This window comes from Branchiostoma floridae, chromosome 15 (assembly GCF_000003815.2).
Source record: "Branchiostoma floridae strain S238N-H82 chromosome 15, Bfl_VNyyK, whole genome shotgun sequence".
In the NCBI taxonomy this organism is placed as follows: Eukaryota; Metazoa; Chordata; class Leptocardii; order Amphioxiformes; family Branchiostomatidae; genus Branchiostoma; species Branchiostoma floridae.
The window spans coordinates 17,955,343-17,976,530 of NC_049993.1; the positions used below are offsets into that span (position 1 = coordinate 17,955,343).

General features: G+C 41.7%; 1 long non-coding RNA gene across 1 annotated transcript; it reads left to right on the forward strand.

The window, feature by feature from the left end:
- The first annotated feature begins 3,064 nt into the window (after positions 1–3,064).
- LOC118432080 lies at positions 3,065–14,283 on the forward strand. The gene is made up of 3 exons (XR_004833038.1): positions 3,065–3,829; positions 5,412–5,414; positions 14,271–14,283. It is a non-coding gene; the product is annotated as an uncharacterized LOC118432080 (long non-coding RNA).
- Positions 14,284–21,188: the final 6,905 nt, after the last annotated feature.

A 21,188-nucleotide genomic window follows, 5' to 3' on the forward strand; every position in this document is an offset into this window, starting at 1 on the left:
TTACGAATTATAATTTGCTTATTTAGTAACCAAATCAGGCAGGAGAAAAAAATAGGAGTTAAACGACGTCTTACCTGTTCTCGAGGCGTACATAGGGTTGGGTACATTCGCAACTGCGTCCACATATGCCTGCCACTCAGTCTGACCTGGCTGCTTGGGCGTGGTGCCTTTAGGAAAAATGTGAAATTAGCATTATAACAAAATAAGAATATTAGCATGATAACAAGTCATCTGTAAGGTAAGATTAAATGCTAGAGCCAGTAAACTTACCATCAAATATCCCAATGTTTTTTAAAAACTCATCAAAACATAGAAATTACGTACCGAAGAAAATGTGATGGTTATCTTAACTTATAGACTTTACTAATTAGAAATTAGATAGTACAGAGAAGAAGAATATCAGAAAAAATAGAGCTACTGTATTCTTTACGAATTATAATTTGCTTATTTAGTAACCAAATCAGGCAGGAGAAAAAACTAGGAGTTAAAAGACGTTTTACCAGTTCTTGAGGCGTACATAGGGTTGGGTACATTCGCAGCGGCGTCCTCACGTGCCTGCCAATCAGTCTGGTCTTGCTGCTTGGGTGTGGCCCCTGGGGGGGGGGGGGGGTGATACAAAATATGTAAAAAATAAATATTATGACAAAATACGAATCTAGGCATAGTTATCTGTAAGGCCAGCTGGAGTATTGGGGTTTTTAGTATTGTTGTCTTTAGGTGACCTGAATATTTTTGTAAATCATACATACAAAACTTTAAAAGTAGCGTAGCAAACGAAATGTGTTGTATCAATTTATGGATGTTATGGTATGTTAGAAAACAAATAGCATGACCCGTACACCATCAAACATGACAATAATAAGTTACCAAACGACATTTGGTGGCAATCTCAACTTACAGAATAAAACCAGTATCAGTAAAATTTAAGAGTGACCATTTAAATAGTAAAAAAAGCAACCGGGATTCCAAAACCTGGATTGGAAGAATTTTAGGCCCTAAAAAGTTACCCTTGCAAAATCCAGCCGTCCCTGTATTTGGGGAGTTAAACAGTCGATGTAAGTGTACTAAATATTGTATGTGTAGTGAATATTGTACTTCTTCGTTCAGTTTCATCATATATTTGTGCTTCTACATTTTTTCGGTATGATTGCAACATGGTGTTAGAAATACCAGTGCCTGATGCACTTTAATTTTACATCACAGTTTTTGATCACTTCAGCTGAAATTGAAAAATGTAAGAAAATAAGGATGAATGAATAAATGGTTTATTGACTTGTGTGTGAAAATATGCAGCCCTTTCTAGGCGCAAATACCTTCCACTCACATTTCAAGGTAAATAGAAAAGGTGGGATACTTCGTCTTCCACTGCTTCCGGAAAAGAAGTCAACCCCCAAATACTCCGTAGCTATCAACAGTATTGCTAGAATAGTCACTTGTTTCCACTTGTCACCATTGTTACCCATACCAAAGTCTTGTATTTGTATTATATGTATATGTTTACTATATATTCAGTATGTTCCATGTTGCAATGGGCCCTCGGGCAAGGACTTACAAAAATTAATAAACGTAAATTTTGCTCAAAACGCCACATATTTATAGTGCACGTATCAAAAAGTTAAGGCAGTAAAGAAATCCTAGCTACCGACCTCTCAGTACAGTAACGGTAAACATTATATTTGTTTTGCTTGTCCTTACCGGCTCTTGTGGCGTACACGTTGGGAATACTCGCAGTGTTCGCACGTGTCTGCCGATCAGTCTGATCTTGCCGCAGTTGCTTGGGTGTGGTGCCTGGAGGAATAATGCAGATAATACAGAATTTTTTTATTGCAAATTCTTGCCCATGGGGCTAATTGCAGGTGAACAAAATCAAATACACGTAGGGATTAAAAACAGGTAAATAATCTGAATTCAGACATAACGTTACAAAGATTAAGTGATTGACTGTACATACAGAATATAGAATAGGGTTCTAAACATACGTTACTTTTGCGGGGTTACTTTTTGGTCACAAATAGTAAGTGTTACCCGCCCGACCGCGAGGGCCGGGCGCTAGACGGGGACTACAGACGACGTCAGAGCCCAGACTTCGGGAGACCAAACTTTAATGTCAAACAAGATGGATTCACTTCACAGAACTCTAGTCCCATGCTCCTTTGCGCGCTTGGACCAAACCATTTTCAACTAGGGGTGTTTCCACATCGTTACACACGCCCCCTCAAAATCAAATGGCGTCCCGACATTACTGTTACAATGCTATATCTACTTAACAATAACTGAACGTATAACTTTGAGTAATAATTGAGCATGCAATAAAACAAACTGTGTTCCTTTTAACTAACTTCTTTTTACAACTCTAACCTCTACTTCTGGCAAGTTGTTGCATGTTACAACAGTTTACAAAAACCTTTCCTAACATATAACAAAACTATTGGACTTAACCCAATTTAACATCTTCTTGGATGACCAATTACCGCAAAAGTTTGATCAAATGTTCGTCTGTTCTTCTTGTGCTCTACAGATAATAGACACAGAATAAACTTCTCAGTCTTTTATATAGTCAGAGCTATTGGTTCATCTCATCTACCTTCGGAGTTATTGGTTCATCTCATCTACCTTCGGAGTACATAATATACTAATGTATTTCCACATTTCATGTATTTCCACAGTTTCTCTTTCACAATTGAATAACTATGGAGCTGAGTTGGAGCTTAATGTCCGTCTGGCACCCGTATCTCCGTACATTTTCAGTTGGCTTCATTCAAACTTCTCTGGATGACATCCACTTTCTGGAAGTGACTTCAAACATGGCAGTCTTGGATTTTCCTTCAGAATTCTCAACTTCAGTTGTCTTGGGCTTGGTTTCGGGACATCCTCAAACTCGGTATCTTGGATTTCTTACCGGACATCCTCAACTCTGTTGTCTTGGGTTTGGTTCCACAACACCCTCAAACTCGGTATCTTGGGTTTACATCCGGCCATCCTCAACTCTGTTGTCTTGGACTGTCCTCAACCCTCAAACTAAGCATTCTTGAATTCTAATTTCTACCTAAAATCCTAGGCTCAACCATGTTTTATTGTAGCGCTGGATTCAGAGTCCAAAAGGCTACCTTTCTTCTTAAGACTGAGCCTCCATGCCCATTGCTTGATATTATATCTCTGGTACCAGACTTCTTCAGCATAGACAATAACTAGACAACTTCGTATGAATGCTAATTGTTAATCTACATACCAAACATACACTATGAATTCAATCTATAACGTAAAAAAATGTTGAACATGCGAGAGTCCTGCTTGCTTGTGCTTGATGTCTACTTGTCTTGACAGTCCTGACTGCATCAGTTCTTCCTCTGTTTTTGCCACAGTCTTGTGTGCTTGCCGGCCTGTGCTTGTCATCTTCTTTCCATTGTGGAGACACATGATTGACGTTCTTGATCTCCCCAGTGCCCTCCCGATCTCCTCCATTACTTGAGTCTCCTGTATCTTGTTTACTAGGGTTACCTCAGTGGGTTGACCTCTGGCTATGCTGGTGAATAACGCAACTGTTCTGCAGGGCTGATAGGTAATTTGACACCAACCACATGTGCCCGTTTTCCCGCCGAAGCTGGTACAGGCCACACTGACGAGTGGAAGTCTGCTATTTTCCCCTTGCACTGCTTCTGTGACAGGCCTTGGATCCTGTCAAAGTCAATCTCGGTAGAACCTCCAAATTGTTACCCGCCCGACCGCGAGGGCCGGGCGCTAGACGGGGACTACAGACGACGTCAGAGCCCAGACTTCGGGAGACCAAACTTTAATGTCAAACAAGATGGATTCACTTCACAGAACTCTAGTCCCATGCTCCTTTGCGCGCTTGGACCAAACCATTTTCAACTAGGGGTGTTTCCACATCGTTACATAAGCGTACGACGAAACATAGAGATGGACAAACAGACAATATGTCAAAGACAATACTACAGTCCATTGGGGTGAAGTAATACAAAATCCCAATACTAATACTTCAGAAAACTCACAACTACAACATAAAGAACGTCTCACTCAATAAAAGGGAAATAAAGACTTTGACCAAGGACTTGCTTTGACAAATCAAGTAAATATCTGTTACCTGCTGTGTCGCCAGTCTGGGACTGCTGCTGCCCTCCCGACATGATACCGTTTCTCAAATTTCTGCACAGCAAAAACACGTCCTACACCTGGCACGGTGTTTGTCGAATCACGCGAAGCATGACGCCAACTTATCAAGCAATCATGGGTACCGTTACCTTATCAATTTTAAAAGTGAAAAAATGGCAAAAAATATTTCATGAATAGATTAGCACCCAAGCAATAAATATTTCTACTGACTGGAAAGAAGAACTTAAAAGGGTGAAAGCAATTCATACTGCGTAAGCAACAATTATGGTACTTTCAAAAGTCGATACCCGTGCTCTTTATTTGAAGTTATCGAAAACAATCTACAAATGTAATCATTTTTTTTCAAACACGGTAGACTTATTTGTGTTATTTCATACAACTCTAAACTAGATGAACACTATTGTAAATATTTTACGTGCGTCAATAAAAATCAAACCTTTTCTGCAGACAATATTTTCTTATTTTTCTTATTTTATGGAACAGACCATAAAAGATAGTTGGGGCCAGCCCTATTGTAGATGATTTACAGTTTGATGAGTACAGTTTGCTTATTTCATTTTCGTCTACACTTCTTATCTTTAGTTCGTCTACTTTTGTACATCGTTCTTTATACCTAAGAACCCGTGTTAAATAACGAATGAATGAATAAATAAAGGCCTTTAATTGTACATTTTTGCCCAACCGAGCTAACTACAGGTCACAAGAAGACAAAACATAGACATATAAGCATCACAGACACAGATGTAGTCTAACACAGAAGTTCGACGTCCTCTCTCTTCTTGGTAATGGTGAAAATGTAGGACTGTATGGGTTTAGCTATGTTCGGTTTGTCAAAACGCATGAGGAATATAAATTTGTCAGTGCTACTCATGTGTCTAAAGTGAGGACATCTACTTTCTATGTAACTGAATAGAGTATTTCTATCTTTGACATACACAGTCCAATCAACCACGAGATGCACTTCGTCTTCTAAAACTGGTAACAGATGTAGTTCATTTTCATGATGAGACTTAGACAGTTACATTCAGAGACATTTTGGTTTATTTACTTTAAAATTTACAATCTTGGGTACATAGTAAATAGTAATATGAATTTATATATGCCAGATGTCGATATTGTTGTCTACATTGGCTTACTTAACTGTTGTAGATCTGACTGCCCACTTACTATATGATATAGATATTCGAATGGTACATTAGTCAGTTAGTTTGTCAGTTAGAATCAGAGCCTACGTCAACAAAAATTATCATATCATTGATACCACATCGTTCATTCACCAGCCTGTGATTTTACCTGTCTGTTTGTGGCCTGTCACCTAGGATCAGTCCATCCCAAATCTCTAAAACACTAGATACTTCAAAGTTAACCAATTATAGTTAAGCAAACATTCATTCTGGGGTGTCTGTGTGGCGCAACGGCTAGAGCGTTGGAGTAGGAATCAGTATGTCCTGAGTTCGATACTCGCCATGCCTCTGCCCCCATTCATGACGGTGGAGTGACGCCCACCGAGCCTCACGGCTTATCTGTCTAAAGGTGACAAAAAAAACCTTCAGATTTGGTGCGCCAGTGTGTCAAAATCTGCACATTTGCCACGAAGACCCGTGAATTTATTCATAAACATTTATTGTTAATTGATAAATTGTTGATTCTTATCGAGTAAGCATTATTAAAACATCTTTTTATAAGATGTTACCCCAACAACACTTATAACACTTATCAGAATAAGGAAACTACTAGTACATCAGCCGCATCTTAAAAACGTATTCAATCTGAAGATCTACTAAGATCTGCTTAACATTGCTTTTAAGCATCTTTTATAGCATAAGTGTCATGATGTATGAATCATTATAGTTGAAATACTTTTAATCAAATTCTACCTCATCAAACGTAACATGAAGGAACCAGATTTAGGAATCGAATTGATGACTCTGTCTTCCTCAGCCTCTTGATCCTATCCCTCATTGATCATCATAGATACATCTTTTCATCAGATTCTACCCCAGCATCACTCATCAGAATAAGGATCAGTTTATCTCGAATCTCTAAAACACTGCATAAATACATAAAGTTTAACACTAACCATCTCAATAATCATCAAACATTTCCATAATAGTTAAGCACAACATTTTGTCTTAGTTCAGAATTTCTTGACTGTTATATAGTCAGCATCCTTCATACATTTTTAAAAATCAGATTCTACCGACAACACTCATCATAATATTAACAGAACTTCAGCAACCTCAATTTTTACACGTATTCAATCTGAAGCTCTAAGAATGCTGTAAGACTACTAAGATCTGTTTAACTTTGCTTTTAAGCATCTTTTAGCTTTTAACTTGCTTCAATATGTTGATAGCATAAAGTTTGATAAACGTGACACACACTGAACTAAATTCTAATACCAGGACCTCAGTCCTCCTCAACTTCCTGACGAAATCGCTATGGACAAGTGAGTTTAATTTACGTCTGAAGTCAGCAACGTTGGTTGAAAGTAGCCAGCTTGCTTATCTGTCAACGTCCCTTCATTTACCTCAGCTCTTACCTGGTGTCGTCGTATTTTACTGTCAAGGCCACACGACACGTAAACCAGCATGGCTAAAGTTCTGCCTGTCGCCTAGGTACGTCCTGTGAGGAGGTAAATGGTATTGTTGTTGTTCATACCGCAGTGTCTATGCCAAAAGCTATGCCATAATCACAGTGTCTGGTGACAGATAACCCACAGCGAAGTCTCAAGTAATCTCCAAGCACATCCTACGGTAGCATAAGACGAAAAATATCAAAAGCTGCCAGAGGAGTGAAGCTGGCCTATAGAAGTGTGTTTGGTTCCCAGTGGCCGATGACTACCTTTGGCCTGCTATGCTCCTTAGCCAGCTTTGATACTATCTCATGCCACTGGTAAATCTGCCCAAAGATTAGTTTAAGATTCAAAGCTGAGGCAAAGGAGAAGGACCAGGAAGGCCCCTCAACAAAAGGACTCGACTCTGATAATCTTATCATACTCTTCAGGAGTGGCTGTCCATCATTGCCTGTCTTGGCACATATGTCAGCAAGGTTTCTTGATGTTTCAGTAGCAGCGTATATTTCTAAAGGGAGGATTTGCAAGCCATTTCCGTTAACGTGCTTGATTGAGGCGCCTCCTCAAACAGGGGACCCTCAGTTACGTCCCTGTTGAAAGACGGGCGCAGCCCCAACCAAGATGCCCTAGTACCTATAATTTGAACTGGGGTCTCCCTGTTATCAACTGATCGCAACCAGGAGTCCAACTGGTTGAGCTACAGGGACATCCCTGGTAAGGCTTAGGTCACATTGCTAAACTGGGGCCCGGCCGGAACGCTTTAATTAAGAAACGAAAAATTAAAATGTATACCTAGATATATACACATATCATGCCCATGAACCTTATTTTGACATTTTGTGTATTCTGATGTCTTTGATATAATTCTTTTCGCTCCCGAAAGCTGCCCGGCCGGGCCCCGGTTTGGACATGTGACCTAAACCTAAACTGGATGTCCATCATGAACATAGGGCAAGCCTAGTATCCCTACCAATTTGCAATTATACATTTTATGGCTGATTTCAATAACTATGTCACTTCTGCATGTGAGAGTGTAACTGAAGCCCACCTGGGATGACTTGGCATACGAAGGGTAGGGGGTGGTCACACGACAAGTCGTTCCAATAACCTCCTTTGACAGGGTCATGATGATATTGGGCACAATCTTCATTACCCCAACTATCCGGCTGTCCCAAACCCCACGAGCTGTAGGCGCCCAGAGGAGTGCCATCCAGCCACTCGAAGTTCCCCTCCCTGCGCCGATCGTGCAGGCCGATCCAGTGGCTTTGGGCATCAGGGTTAAAGCGTAGAAGAAGGTTGGACAGGGGGTCTCGGGGCATGGCGAGGGTGGCGCCGTCTTGCTCACAGGCCGCCTTCGCTGCATTGAAGCTCGAAGGGGTGAGAAACATCTTGTAGCAGATGCCATTCCCATTCCAGTAACCTCTCGGACAAGGTACTGGAAAAGGTGGGTTAACAACGTTAATTCATCCTGTCATACATGAACACTCTGTCATTTACTGATTTACTGTATTTTTGTATCTATTAGCCTGATTAAATCTCGTTCATAGCAGCCCGACCAACATCCGCCGGCCTCCTCTGTGGGGAGGGGCCAGTTACAGCCCGGACATCAGAGTTTGTGTTACACAGACTACTGTTTGTAATAATTATAGTGACTTTTTGTCTGTGGTAAAGGTGCTTAATCAAATGTAATTTTTGTGGTTATAAGTTTTTTTATTGAAGCAATGGAAAGGGAATATAGTCCTAACCTTCATTCCACTTGGAACCAGTCATTCCCGGAGGTCCAGGAGGCCCTGGCTGGCCAACCTTTCCCACTGGGCCAGCCGGCCCCATGGGTCCCCTTTCTCCCGGAGGCCCGACAGATCCAGGGCCAGTGGGCCACATGGCTCCCCTCTCTCCTGGCGGTCCAGGGGGTCCGGGAGGCCCGACACATCCAGGGCCAGCTGGCCCCACGGGTCCCATCTCTGTCGGTGGTCCGGCAAACCCAGAGACTGTCTGGTTTCCCGGAAAGACGGTCTCCATTTTTCCAGGTGATGCTGGCATCATTGGTGGAGTCGGGGATTTTAAAACGCTATTGCCTTTCAGAGAGCGTTTTAGCATTCCTGCAATATAGATATGGTGCTTTCATTAGATAATAAGTACCATAAGGCAACAAGAATTGAAATAGCCTCAAGTAATATAAAAAAAAACAACTTTTATGCTTTTAGAACTAACAATGGGTCAGTAATGTCAAAGGTAAAAAAATAGTATACACTCAAATATTATATCAGGCCAACAAACTTACGTTCCAGCTCGGTCATTCGGGCTGTAATCTTGCCCAGGTCATCAGAAAGCATGCTCATTTTCACTGTATATCAAAAGAAAGAAAAAGAAAACAAACATATATGACACCATATGGTCACGTGTCCAAATTCGTTAAAATTCGAATGAATGAATGAATGGATAGATGAATCTTTTATTTTGCATGCCAAGCATCATCATTCAATCACTATGTTTTATTTTCATGGCCACTCTTCCAGAGTTCAATGGAGCACTGTTGCAAAGACGAAGCTGGTATTAAAAGAATAACACAACAGACCCACCTGCAAATAATGGCAACAGCACCACAAAGGCTACGGTGAAGAAGATGACCGTGGCTTTCAGGAGACATGTCGTCTTGTTGGTTGTGTCTGGTCCGTGGTTTGGAGATTGACGAAAAGAAACAAAAATAAAAATCATATCATAAACACCATGGTAATCTGGTCCCTATATTCTCCATTTGTAGGCGTAGTGGTGTTTTAAGCCCCGGTCACAAAGCGCGTACGATTCCTTGCGATTCCTTCCGATGCGCAGGATAATCGCAGTGCGACGTAAGTCGGAAGAAAATCGGAAGCAATGGTTTAAGTATATAAAGCCGTGGTCACAAAGCGCGTAGTGGATCGTACGATGAGGTCATAAGAGCGTGCCTGTGTCAATCGCAGTGAATCATAGTAAATCGGGGAGCGTCGTATGGCGAAAAATAGAGCTGAAATGGATTTTGAACATGTTCAAAATTTCGCTATCGTCGTAAGGTTTTATTTGCCCCCATAGCAGAGTTCATTACGGCAATTTTTGTCTACTGATGAGGTTATAGATTTATGATTTTTTACTATGTTGTGATGGTTTCAGTTTTACCTGATATTGTCGATATTGACGAAAAGAGGAAATATATCAGTCGCAACTGCCACAGTCGCAACCAGAGAACAGCGCGTCACGCACAGGTGATGCAGACAATAGTTTGATCGCTTCATGCACGTGAGTTTATAATTAGATCAAATCTCAGCTCTCGTCGGTCTTGGCACTCTTGGGTCAGTTTACCATAATCGTAATAACCATGGGGACAACTCGAACATAAAGGCAGGCTCTATGAGTCGGAAATATATATGATATAATGCTTATCATTTGATTTTTGTATGATGGCATCTTTTTGTTGATAGCATATCATGATACGATCTTCGAAAGAGCCTGACACGTAGAGCCGGCAAGCAGGCCGAGATAACCATACCAGTACTCACGCTTGATTTGAACTTTTTCTTGTAATATTGTTGTCATGGTCTTTTTTAATTTATTTTTACAGTTAAAGATATTATAGGATGGTATTTAACAGCTACGTGCACATGTTTGTTGGTTAAAGAAGCACAAAAGCGGTCAGACGGCTATACAGAAGAGACACAAGTGAAAAATCGTGCGACGCTGGAAAAATTTTGAACACCATCCGATGCGTTGCGATGGCTTGCGATGCTTACGATTTTGTTGCGATGTACTGCGCTCATCGTACGATATGCGGAATAGTCCATCGCAACGAATCGTACGCGCTTTGTGACCGGGGCTTAACTCGGTCCGATGTACTGAGCTTCTGCGTTTAAAGGCCTCGAAGAAGAGAAAAGTCATTGTCTCGACCATTGTTTCGATTTGCATAACAACGTCCAGACAGGTTTTGTTTTCTTTTTCGAGGCCTTAGCCTTTGTTATCTAACCTAGAATTCATGTCGCCACACATGCGGTCTAACCTCTGTGAAAGGGCTTATTCGATTAGTTCATTTTGAGTTGAACCACACAGACCGAAAACAACCGCATACTGAGTCAATGAAAGACACAGAAAAAAGGGTCCGCAATAGGTCCGCGAAAGGTCTCAACAAGCAGTACTTCAACTGGATACCTACCCTGGGTGCCAGATAGGATCAGGCAGCTAGCGACTTTACTCGGGGTCTAAGGCAGTCAGCCCACCTATCTCATATTAGCGCTCCGAGGGGGAGTCGGAAGGAGGTTTTGCTGCCCTTTCCCCTCCTTCGGGTTTAAACTCCCCGGAGCGCCAATATGATATCAGCGGGCTGACTGCCTTGGGCCCCGAATGAACTCACTAGCTGCCCGATCCTGTCTGGTACTGGGAACTGGATACCACAGAACGGCGTGGAAAGCATAGTTGAACGTTTTACCTGCAGGTGGTACGGTGTCGTACAAAGGGTTGTGGATGTTCGCAGCTGCGTCTGCAAGTTTCGCCCAATCAGTATGGTTCTGCTGCTTGGGCGTGGCGTCTGTAGGAAAGACGCAAAATAATCTTTAACGCAAAATAACAATAAGCGTTATTTGTGTGGTGAGGATTACAAAACAGCGACAACAAAAATGCTCCGCCGAAGACGTACGTACCATTGAGGGAATTCGCCGCGGCGTCCGCATGGTCCTGACAATCAGTCTGATCTTGTTGTATGGGTGTGGCGTCTGGAAAAACATGATGATTACAAAATAAGATTTATTGCAGAATAAGAATATAATCTCCATGATCACAAGTTTTCAGTAAGGGCGCGGTCACATAGGTCGTGCGATCGTCATACGATTTTGATGCCACAGGATTTTCAAGCAGGCCGAGACAGAACCAACCACTGACGACATGGATCCCAAAACAGGATTTTCTGCACCAATACAGTTGAACTTTGCAGGAAACGTACATTTTTGTCCCCCAAAATGCGAAGTTAGTCATCGTACGACGATCGCACGACCTGTGTGACCGCGCCCTAAGCTAAAGCAAGGATCCCGAACGCGACAAGAAAACTTTACCTGTTCCGCGGCAGGCGTACATAGGGTTGGGGAAATAAGCAGCGGCGCCGGTAGGTGCCCGACGGTCAGTCTGGTCTTGCTGCTTGGGTGTTGTGTCTGACATGTCTGAGGAGAAATAAAGAAATAAGCATATTTACAAAATAAAAGACAAGCATAATGATTATATGTTATCTGTAAGGTAGAGATCACGAAACCAGGAAAGGAAGACATTTTATACCTGTTCCACTACAGGCGTACATGGGGTTGGGGAAATAAACAGCGACACCAGCAGGTTCGCGACAATCAGTCTGGTCTTGCTGCGTGGGTGTGGCTTCTAGGGGAAAATAACAAAATAAGCATTAGTGATTGCAATATACAAATATGAGCATATTAAACTGAAGGTTATTTGTAAAGCATCGGAGCCACTGGAGGACTTACTAACGAAAAAAAGTTAGCTGTTCTTATATTGAACTGGTCTACCAGTTCATTCTAGTGATGCTGAAGAAGAGTGATGAATGTAACTCGAAACGTCCGGAAGAAAATCTCTGTTTTCTATTCAGTTGTAGAGATTGAATTGTATTTGGACATAAAGGGAGAAGTACAGAAAGACAGACATCCAAAGATGATGTATCTCTCCTTTAAGCTGAAGTAATAAAAGATTTACAAAGTTTTTGCTCTTGTACTAATGTACGACACTGGAGACGACAAATAAAAGAAAGAACGGCTCACTTAAAGAGAATGGAAAGATTTTGACAAGTCTAGAAACTATTTTTACCTGCTGTGTCACCAGTCTGGGACTGCTGCTGCCTTCCCGACATGATGCCACTTGTCAGGTTTCAGAAAAGTAAAAAACACGTCCTACACCTGCCACGGGGGTTGTTGACTGAAGCGAAACCAGACTGTCGCCCAATATATAAAAGAGAAACAACAACCTACGCGCCTACTAATCATGATTAGTCTTCTAAATCAATGCACGGCATTTTTCAAAGTCGCTATTCATCATGAGAGTTATTATTAACAAAAGTTTTTAAAGAATAAAAGCAAAACATATTGATACACAACAAACTACAGGTCTACTAATTAGTCTATTAAATCAATGAACGGACGGCATTTTTAAAAGTCGCTACTCATCTTGCAAGTTATTGAAAACAGTGCACAAATATGCTGTCATCTTTTTCAAAGTACAATGATATGCTTTGTTATGTACGTTTAATCATATCTATACTTCGTAAAGACTCTTAGAAAGTGATTGCACGCTCGCTTACTAGTAGATAAAATTACACTCTCTGAACATTCCTTGAAACCTTTCAGCTGACGTTCTTATATTTTCATTAATTCCGTAACAGAATTTTACCACAGCTGTGTAATCATTATTGGCGCGAAAATATGCAATAAAGGTTTTCATTCATTTATTCATAATTTTACTATGTCTATGGACCAGGGATGGGTACTGGTACAGAAAATGTATGTACAGGTCCGGTTCAGGTCCAGAGGATCAGGTCCAGGTCCGGACCTGATCCTAATTGTCCGTGTGTATGCATGGGCGATACTTAAAACAATAGTCTATTTCGCTACAAAGGATCGGTAAGTCCCAAAACACGTAACCGCCTGCCGGTAGAATCTGCTCATTTTGTTTATTTTGTTCTGAATCGGTCCAACATCCTGTCCACTGTTTTTTCAGGTCCGTTTTTAATGATCCAACAAGACAAAAAAACCCACCCCTAGTCTATACCCATTAACCCTAATCTTATATCTACCAACATTTCTACCTCAGCCTCTATTTGGTATTTTGCTGATGATCTCTTTAAATGTAAAACAGGACAGTAACGAAAACAGTTTGCGTTAGACGACGAAATTGAGACGTTTATTGTGATAAATACGTCTTACTTTACACTTTGCATGAACATAAGCATGTACATATTTTCACTCCACAACTCCATACGAAGAGCCATAAAACAGCTTTCTTCTTAAATGAGGGAGAATTCATATTACACAACCAGTAGGTACTTACATTGGTTACGTTTCGATGTCTCTCAGACACCTTCGTCAGAGCTTCTAACTAGAGTTCTGCTTCTCACCGCTATATGTAGCCGATGTAGGTGGCCAGTTAGAAGCTCTGACGAAGGTGTCTGAGGACATTGAAACGTAAGCAATTTAAGTACCTACTCGTTGTGTTATAAGAATTCTCCCTCATCCTATATTCTACCAACCTGATGAAACTATTTTCAGAAGCTTTCCTCTTTCACATGTTTTGCATTTCTGTCTTAAGCCCCAAATATGCAGCTGCCTTGGTTATAAGAGAGATATTGCTTGGTTAATCTAGACTTTTTTTCTCTATTACATTAACTTCAGTTGACTGTTCTGAAGCTCTAAAATATTAAATTGATGCTAAGAGTTGACTCACACTGTTTACAAATACATCAATGTTATTAAATTGCTTCTCTATGGTTGGATAATCTTCCTTTGATTAGTGTGTCTGATGCAGGTTCCACAAAACTTATCACAACGTGAAGTAGCCAAATTGCTTACTTAGTTTGTTACAGTCACCCGTAGCTTTTACCTGCCTGTTTTCTTGTTTTACCGAAGCTAGTCTGAGAACATGACGATGGGACTAGGTAAGTTAAGTCTGAACAGCTCAACAGTGGTGGTTAGTGCTAAAATTGTTGACTACATTCAGCTCATTCTGAAGCTCTAAGAATACCACATATGTACACTTAGAGTTGCTTTACATTGTCTGGAAGTGCATCTTTCATTTCTTAATTCTTTCTCCTCTTATCACTTTGTCTGAACCAGATTCTACCCCAGCAAAACTCATGAGAACACGAAGTAACCAGCATTTCACCTGACTATATTCTCGCTTTTTACTGACAATCGTTGAGTGACCGGTTTGCAGTAACTGTTGCCTGTCGCCTAGGTTCAGTTCACATTTCATCATGTCTACAATACTACATGAATAGTCTGAGAGTTCATTCACACTGTTTAGAAAAACATCACTAATTCTTTTAAAATTGCTTCTCTATAGCTGGCTGGCTAATGTAGGATTCCCAAAACTCATCAGAACAAAACCAGTTTGCTAACTGAGTCCCGTCGTTGACCCCATCTGCCTGCTTCCTTGTTTTTCTCAGGATCGTCAGAGAACCGTTCAGCAGTGGTAGTCAGATATCTGTCTGTCATCTAGTTACGTCCTGTGGAATTATGAACAAGATTCGTTTATGAAGGTTAGATATCCAGGTAAACAAAGGCAATTTGAACTCTACAACTGGATAAAATTTTGAGATTCACTTCCGGACGTTTCGTGTGACATCCATCACTCTTCTTCATCGTCACTGTCCGTAATTATTCCTATTTCTGAAGACTGATAGAGTCTGCATGTAACATACAAGATACAAGATAGCTTTATTGGATGTCACAGTGTTGGCTACTGAATTAAAAACCAATTTACAATGTTTAAAACCTCTATAATTTGACAGGCGCGCATCAAATATGGCTTCATATACCTGGGATGACTTGACATATGAAGGGTCGGTGGACGTCACATGGTTGGTCGTTCCATTGCCCTACATAGGCGGCCTTATGAACGTATTCGACACAATCCTCATCACCCTTTTCGTCATTCGGCTCGCCAGGAACCCACAGCGTGTAGCTCCCAAGAGGAGCGCCATCCATCCACTCGAAGTGCCCCTCTTCGCGCCGATCGTGCAGGCCAATCCAAAGTCTGTCTCGATGGGTAAAGCTTATAAGGATGTAGGACATGGCGTCTCGGGGCATGGCGAGGGTGCCGCCGTCTAGCTCACAGGTCTTCTCCGCTGCGTTGAAGCTCGAATGGGTGTCAAACGTCTTGTAGCAGACGCCATTCGCATCCCAGTAATCTTTGGGGCAAGATGCTGAAGACGATGTATTCAAAACATCATTAGGTATGATATACTGCCAAAACTATCCAAAATTTGTCTTCAGCTTCTTTGCATATCAATTCATAGTAAGGCTAAAACCTGTGTCACAGGCGAAAGGTAGTTGATGTTACCTGAGACGTCCGGCCGTTTTTAAACTCATCCTAAGTTACTTGAGTAAGTGCTTTTTGGCGTCTCTTATTGCCTGGATTTGGGGTGGGTACCGGTACAGAAAATTCAGGTACAGGTACGATCAAGGTCCAAAGGATTAACCTGGACATGATCGTTTGTGAATAGGCAATACTCAAAACAATAGTCCCTTTCGCTACAAAGGAATCTGTTTGGTGGAGTATACTATCTTCCTTTCTGCGTCTCTCTTGCTATTTTCTTGGACCAATACACCTTTCTCGCGCGGCGGCCATGATAGATCCAAGACGAGGCCAATGAGGCAAACAGACAAAACTTATTTCTAAAATCAGGTCCCATTTAGTTTTTCCCCAAACCACAACATTTTTTATAATACAAGATAGAATAATAAATATTACAAGTAGTGTTATGCACTGAAAGATGTAGCAATTTAGAGTAGTGTAGACTGATCTCATGGTCCCATATGAGATGCAAAACAAAAACATAATCATGCAAATTTTTGACGGATTTGCAGCCATTCACTTATTGGTCACTTTCCTAATTCGCAGGTTATCATTGGCTGAACTTCTAATTATGATGGACAGTCTTCTGTTTGCCGCATTGAACTCGTTTTAGATCTATCATGGCCGCCGCGTGAGAAAGGTGTATAAGCCTCAAAACACACGAACGACTGCCGACGTAGTACCGGTATAATCTGTTCATTTTCTAATGGGTCCGACATCCGGTCTATTGAATTTTTTTCAGGTCCGGTCCAACAAGAAATAAACCGTTTTGTGGATGTATGTCTCAAAGATTGAACGGTATGGTCCTAACCTTCCTTCCGCACGCACGGTCCAACAGGATCCATTATTCCTGGAGGTCCAGGAGACCTGGCAGAACCAGCAGTGCAAGCTGGTCCCGTGGGTCCCTTTTCTGCTGAAGGTCCAGGAGGCCCACGAGTAGCTGGTCCTCTGGGTCCCTTGTCTGCTGGCGGCTCGGGAGGCCAGGCAGGGCCAGGGCCAGCCGGCCCTATGTGCCCCTTTTCTCCTGGAGGCCCGATGGGCACCTCTTCTCTTAGAGGTCCTGGTTGTCCGGGGTTGGTTGCCCCTATGGGACCACTAAAACCGATGCCTGAAATGAAAGATATCACATGAACCCCAACCGTAATCATCAGCTGGTAAGTCAATGATTAATATGCGCACTATGGGATGGTAGGATACCCTACTTACGCTCAATCTCCGTCACTCGCACTGTAAGCTTTTGAATCTCCTCGGAAAGGACGGTCATGTTAACTGTATGAAAAAAAGGAGAAAGAAAACTGAGCTTGAAATGATACGAGTAATACAGCAATATTGAAGAAAAATGGCTTCTTCCAAATATCAACGTTATGGAACTGGATTTTACAGGGAAAAGGGAGAAAAACTTTGCTGTGCAACTGGCAGAAACTGACCTGCAACGAAAGGAAGTACACTAGCAATGACTGCAACAACCAGAGTAACAACGGTCAACCAGATCATCTTACACCAAACGGCCTTGTTGTAAGTGCTTTGATCATGAGTCGCTGTTGGGCAAAAAAAGACATGCATTTTTGAAGTCATTTATTACAAAGATAAAGCAACGTACATGTGTTCAATGAAACGTATATAAAACCACACATGCAGTAAAATAAAAACTTCTACAAAAAATGTAGACCACAGCTTGCCCAGAATTTGATTCTTTTTAATCCAACAGTCAAATCTGTCCCTCCTCTGCACAAGACCATTCAGAGGTTCTGTAAGGTAAGGGTCTGCTTTCTGTAAGGTTAGGATCACGAAAACATGAAAGGAAAACATTTTATACCTTTTCCACTACAGGTGTACATTGGGTTGGGATCTCGCTGTTTGGGTGTTATGTCTGAGGAGAAATTAAAGAAATAAGCATTTCTAAAAAAAGAAAGAGACAACCATGAAGATAATGAGTACAGCAGTACAGAAATAGGATACCACTGCAGCCTGGTGCGGGATGCACTGTTCAACGTTTTACCTGCCATGGTGGCGTCGATAGGGTTGGGGGTATTCGCAGCGGCGTCCGCACGTGCCTGCCAATCAGTCTGAGCTTGCTGCTTGGGTGTTGTGTCTGAGGTGAAGTTAAAAAAAAGAGCATTTTTTTACAAAATAAAAACTCAAGAAAAAATATAATGGGTCCTAACAAGCAGTGCAGCAATAGGATACCATTGCAGCCGGATGCGGGAAATATAGTTTGACGTTTCACCTGCCATGCAGGCGTCCATAGGGTTGGGGGCACTCGCAGGGGAGTCGGCACGTGCCTGCCAATCAGTCTGAGCTTGCTGCTTGGGTGTTATGTCTGAGGAAAAATTACAAAAATAAGCATTATTACAAAATAAAAAGACAAGCATGAAGATAATGAGTCATAGCTAACAAGCAGTACAGAAATAGGATACCACTGCAACCGGGTGCAGGAAGTATAGTTTGACGTTTCACCTGCCATGGAGGCGTCCATAGGGTTGGGGGCACTCGCAGGGGCGTCCGCACGTGCCTGCCAATCAGTCTGAGCTTGCTGATTGGGTGTTGTGTCTGAGGAGAAATTACAAAAGTAAGCATTTTTACAAAATAAAAAGACAAGCATGAAGATAATGAGTCAAAGCTAACGAGCAGTACAGAAATAGGATACCATTGCAGCCGGATGCGGGAAGTATAGTTTGACGTTTCACCTGCCATGGAGGCGTCCATAGGGTTGGGGGCACTCGCAGGGGCGTCCGCACGTGCCTGCCAATCAGTCTGAGCTTGCTGCTTGGGTGTTGTGTCTGAGGTGAAGTTAAAAAAAGAGCATTTTTTACAAAATAAAAACTCAAGAAAAAAGATAATGGGTCCTAACAAGCAGTACAGCAATAGGATACCATTGCAGCCGGATGCGGGAAGTATAGTTTGACGTTTCACCTGCCATGGAGGCGTCCATAGGGTTGGGGGCACTCGCAGGGGCGTCGGCACGTGCCTGCCAATCAGTCTGAGCTTGCTGCTTGGGTGTTGTATCTGAGGAGAAATTACAAAAATAAGCATTATTACAAAATAAAAAGACAAGCATGAAGATAATGAGTCATAGCTAACAAGCAGTACAGAAATAGGATACCACTGCAACCGGGTGCGGGAAGTATAGTTCGACGTTTCACCTGCCATGGAGGCGTCCATAGGATTGGGGGTATTCGCAGGGGCGTCGGCACGTGCCTGCCAATCAGTCTGTTCTTGCTGCTTAGATGTTGTGTCTGAGGAGAAATTACAAAAACAAGCATTTTCACAAAATAAAAAGACAAACATAATGATTACATGTTATCTGTAAGGTAAAATTACGAAACCAGGAAAAGAAAATATCTTATACCTGGTCCGTTGCAGACATACATGGGGTTTGGAAAATTAGCAATGACGTCAGCACGTGTCTTCCAATCAGTCTGCTCTTGCTGCATGAGCGTGGTGCCTGTAGGACATTACAAGTATATTAACGATATCATATACAAAGTAATTATAAAAGGGCTATAATGGAAAGTTATCTTTGAATTATCGAAGCCATTTAACTTGGGTGACTTGAATACTACTAGTATACTCAGTACCCCATTAAAACATAAAATGAATTACAAAAATGACATTTGATGGCACGCTCAATTTATAAAGCGTATAGGACGATCATCATTGAATTAATGATAATTCTATTAATGAGAAAAGCCAAGAAGGCATTATTCCGAAACCGAGCTTATGTGAATTTTACCTGCTCTTGAGGCGTACACGTTTGGAATGTTCGCGGAGGCGTCCGTACGTGCCTGCTGGTAGGTCTGATCTTGTTGCAATTGCTTGGGTGTGGTGCCTGGAAGGAAAATCACAAACGAAGACTTATCACTCGTACAAAATAGTAGTGTGGGCGTACGAACAAGCATACAGAGAGAGGCACAGACTAAGTGCAGAAAACTCGTACGGGCGCGGTCACATGTAGGTGGTTCGATCGTCGTACGATTTTGATGATAGGATTTTTAAGCAGACAGTGACAGAGCCAACCACCCACAAGGATCCAGGAGAGCGTTTTGTGCAGCAAGACAGCTGAACATGGCGGGACACATGCAGGGATGTCCTTATACCCCTGTCACATTATCCACGATCTTCGCGCGTATCGATGGAAGATGGGCATTATTTAAGATCGACAGGGGATTGCACATATTTTTCACCTGAAAACCGTCCCTGTCGCATATAAGCCATATTTTGTACCTTGTACTGTAACAATTGTTGTGCAATAAAGTTATTATTATAAGAGAGGCTCAGGCGATTGCCGCAGATATCGTCGTCCGATCGATTTTCGCAAAATGTGACAGGGGTATGAAAAATGCCCCAAGTTAGCGATCGTAGGACGCACAACAAGGGAATATCTGTTACCTGCTGTGTCGCCAGTCTGGGACTCCTGCTGCCTTCCCGACATTACGGCGCTTCTCAAGTTTCTGGACAGCAAAAACACGTCCTGCACCTGCCACGGTATTTGGCGACTGGTGTGAAATCAGACTGTCGTCTAATCACTGGTAGCATTTCTTAGATATCTTTTTTGAAAGAGCAAAAGTCAAACATATTGATAAGCAACAAACGACAAGTCTGCTAACCAGTCTACCAAATTGATGAAAAGTACTTTTCAAAGTCGTCACACATCTTCAGTTATTGAAAACACAGAGCATCATTTTTCAAATTAAAAACATATGCTTTTTGTGTATATCGAAGCATATCTACAATTTACAAAAGAGTCTTTGAAAGTAATTGCATGCACGCCTACTACTAAATAAAACTACTTTCCAGCAGACGATATTTTCTTTAATCTAAATACAGCATTTTGCAACTGATATGGATACACGTTAGTGACAGATCAACATGATTGGCGCAGTTGGCGAAAAACGTACCATAAGAGTATTTAGTCTGTCTTTATCATTCATCGTTTCTATGACAGTGTTATTGACTTGCGGATTTATCAAGATCGACTGTTCACGGAAATCGAAAGTGGCAACTGCTTGATGACGTGACAGAACAAGTCAAATCCATATTTAGTTATCTTACAAATATATGATTTTTAACATTTTCATGTACTGATATTTCTAACAATACTTGGCTCATGATAAGATAGTAACGAGACCGGTTCAATGACAAAATTGAAACATTTATTGTGATACACACTTCTTGATTGTACTTTATTAGTTATTTTTCTTCAGTACTCTCTTTTGTTGACTGACTGAGTGATTGGCTCTTGTGTTCACCGGTGAGTGATTTGCATATCAAGTACTTTGAATTCCTTGAGGCTTGGGGCCGATAATTCTTAACAATTTCTATCATACTCTTGCTTGCTTTTATTGGCATGGGTGACAACGCACCCGTAGTACTCCCAACTCTGGTCCTGGATTTGTGC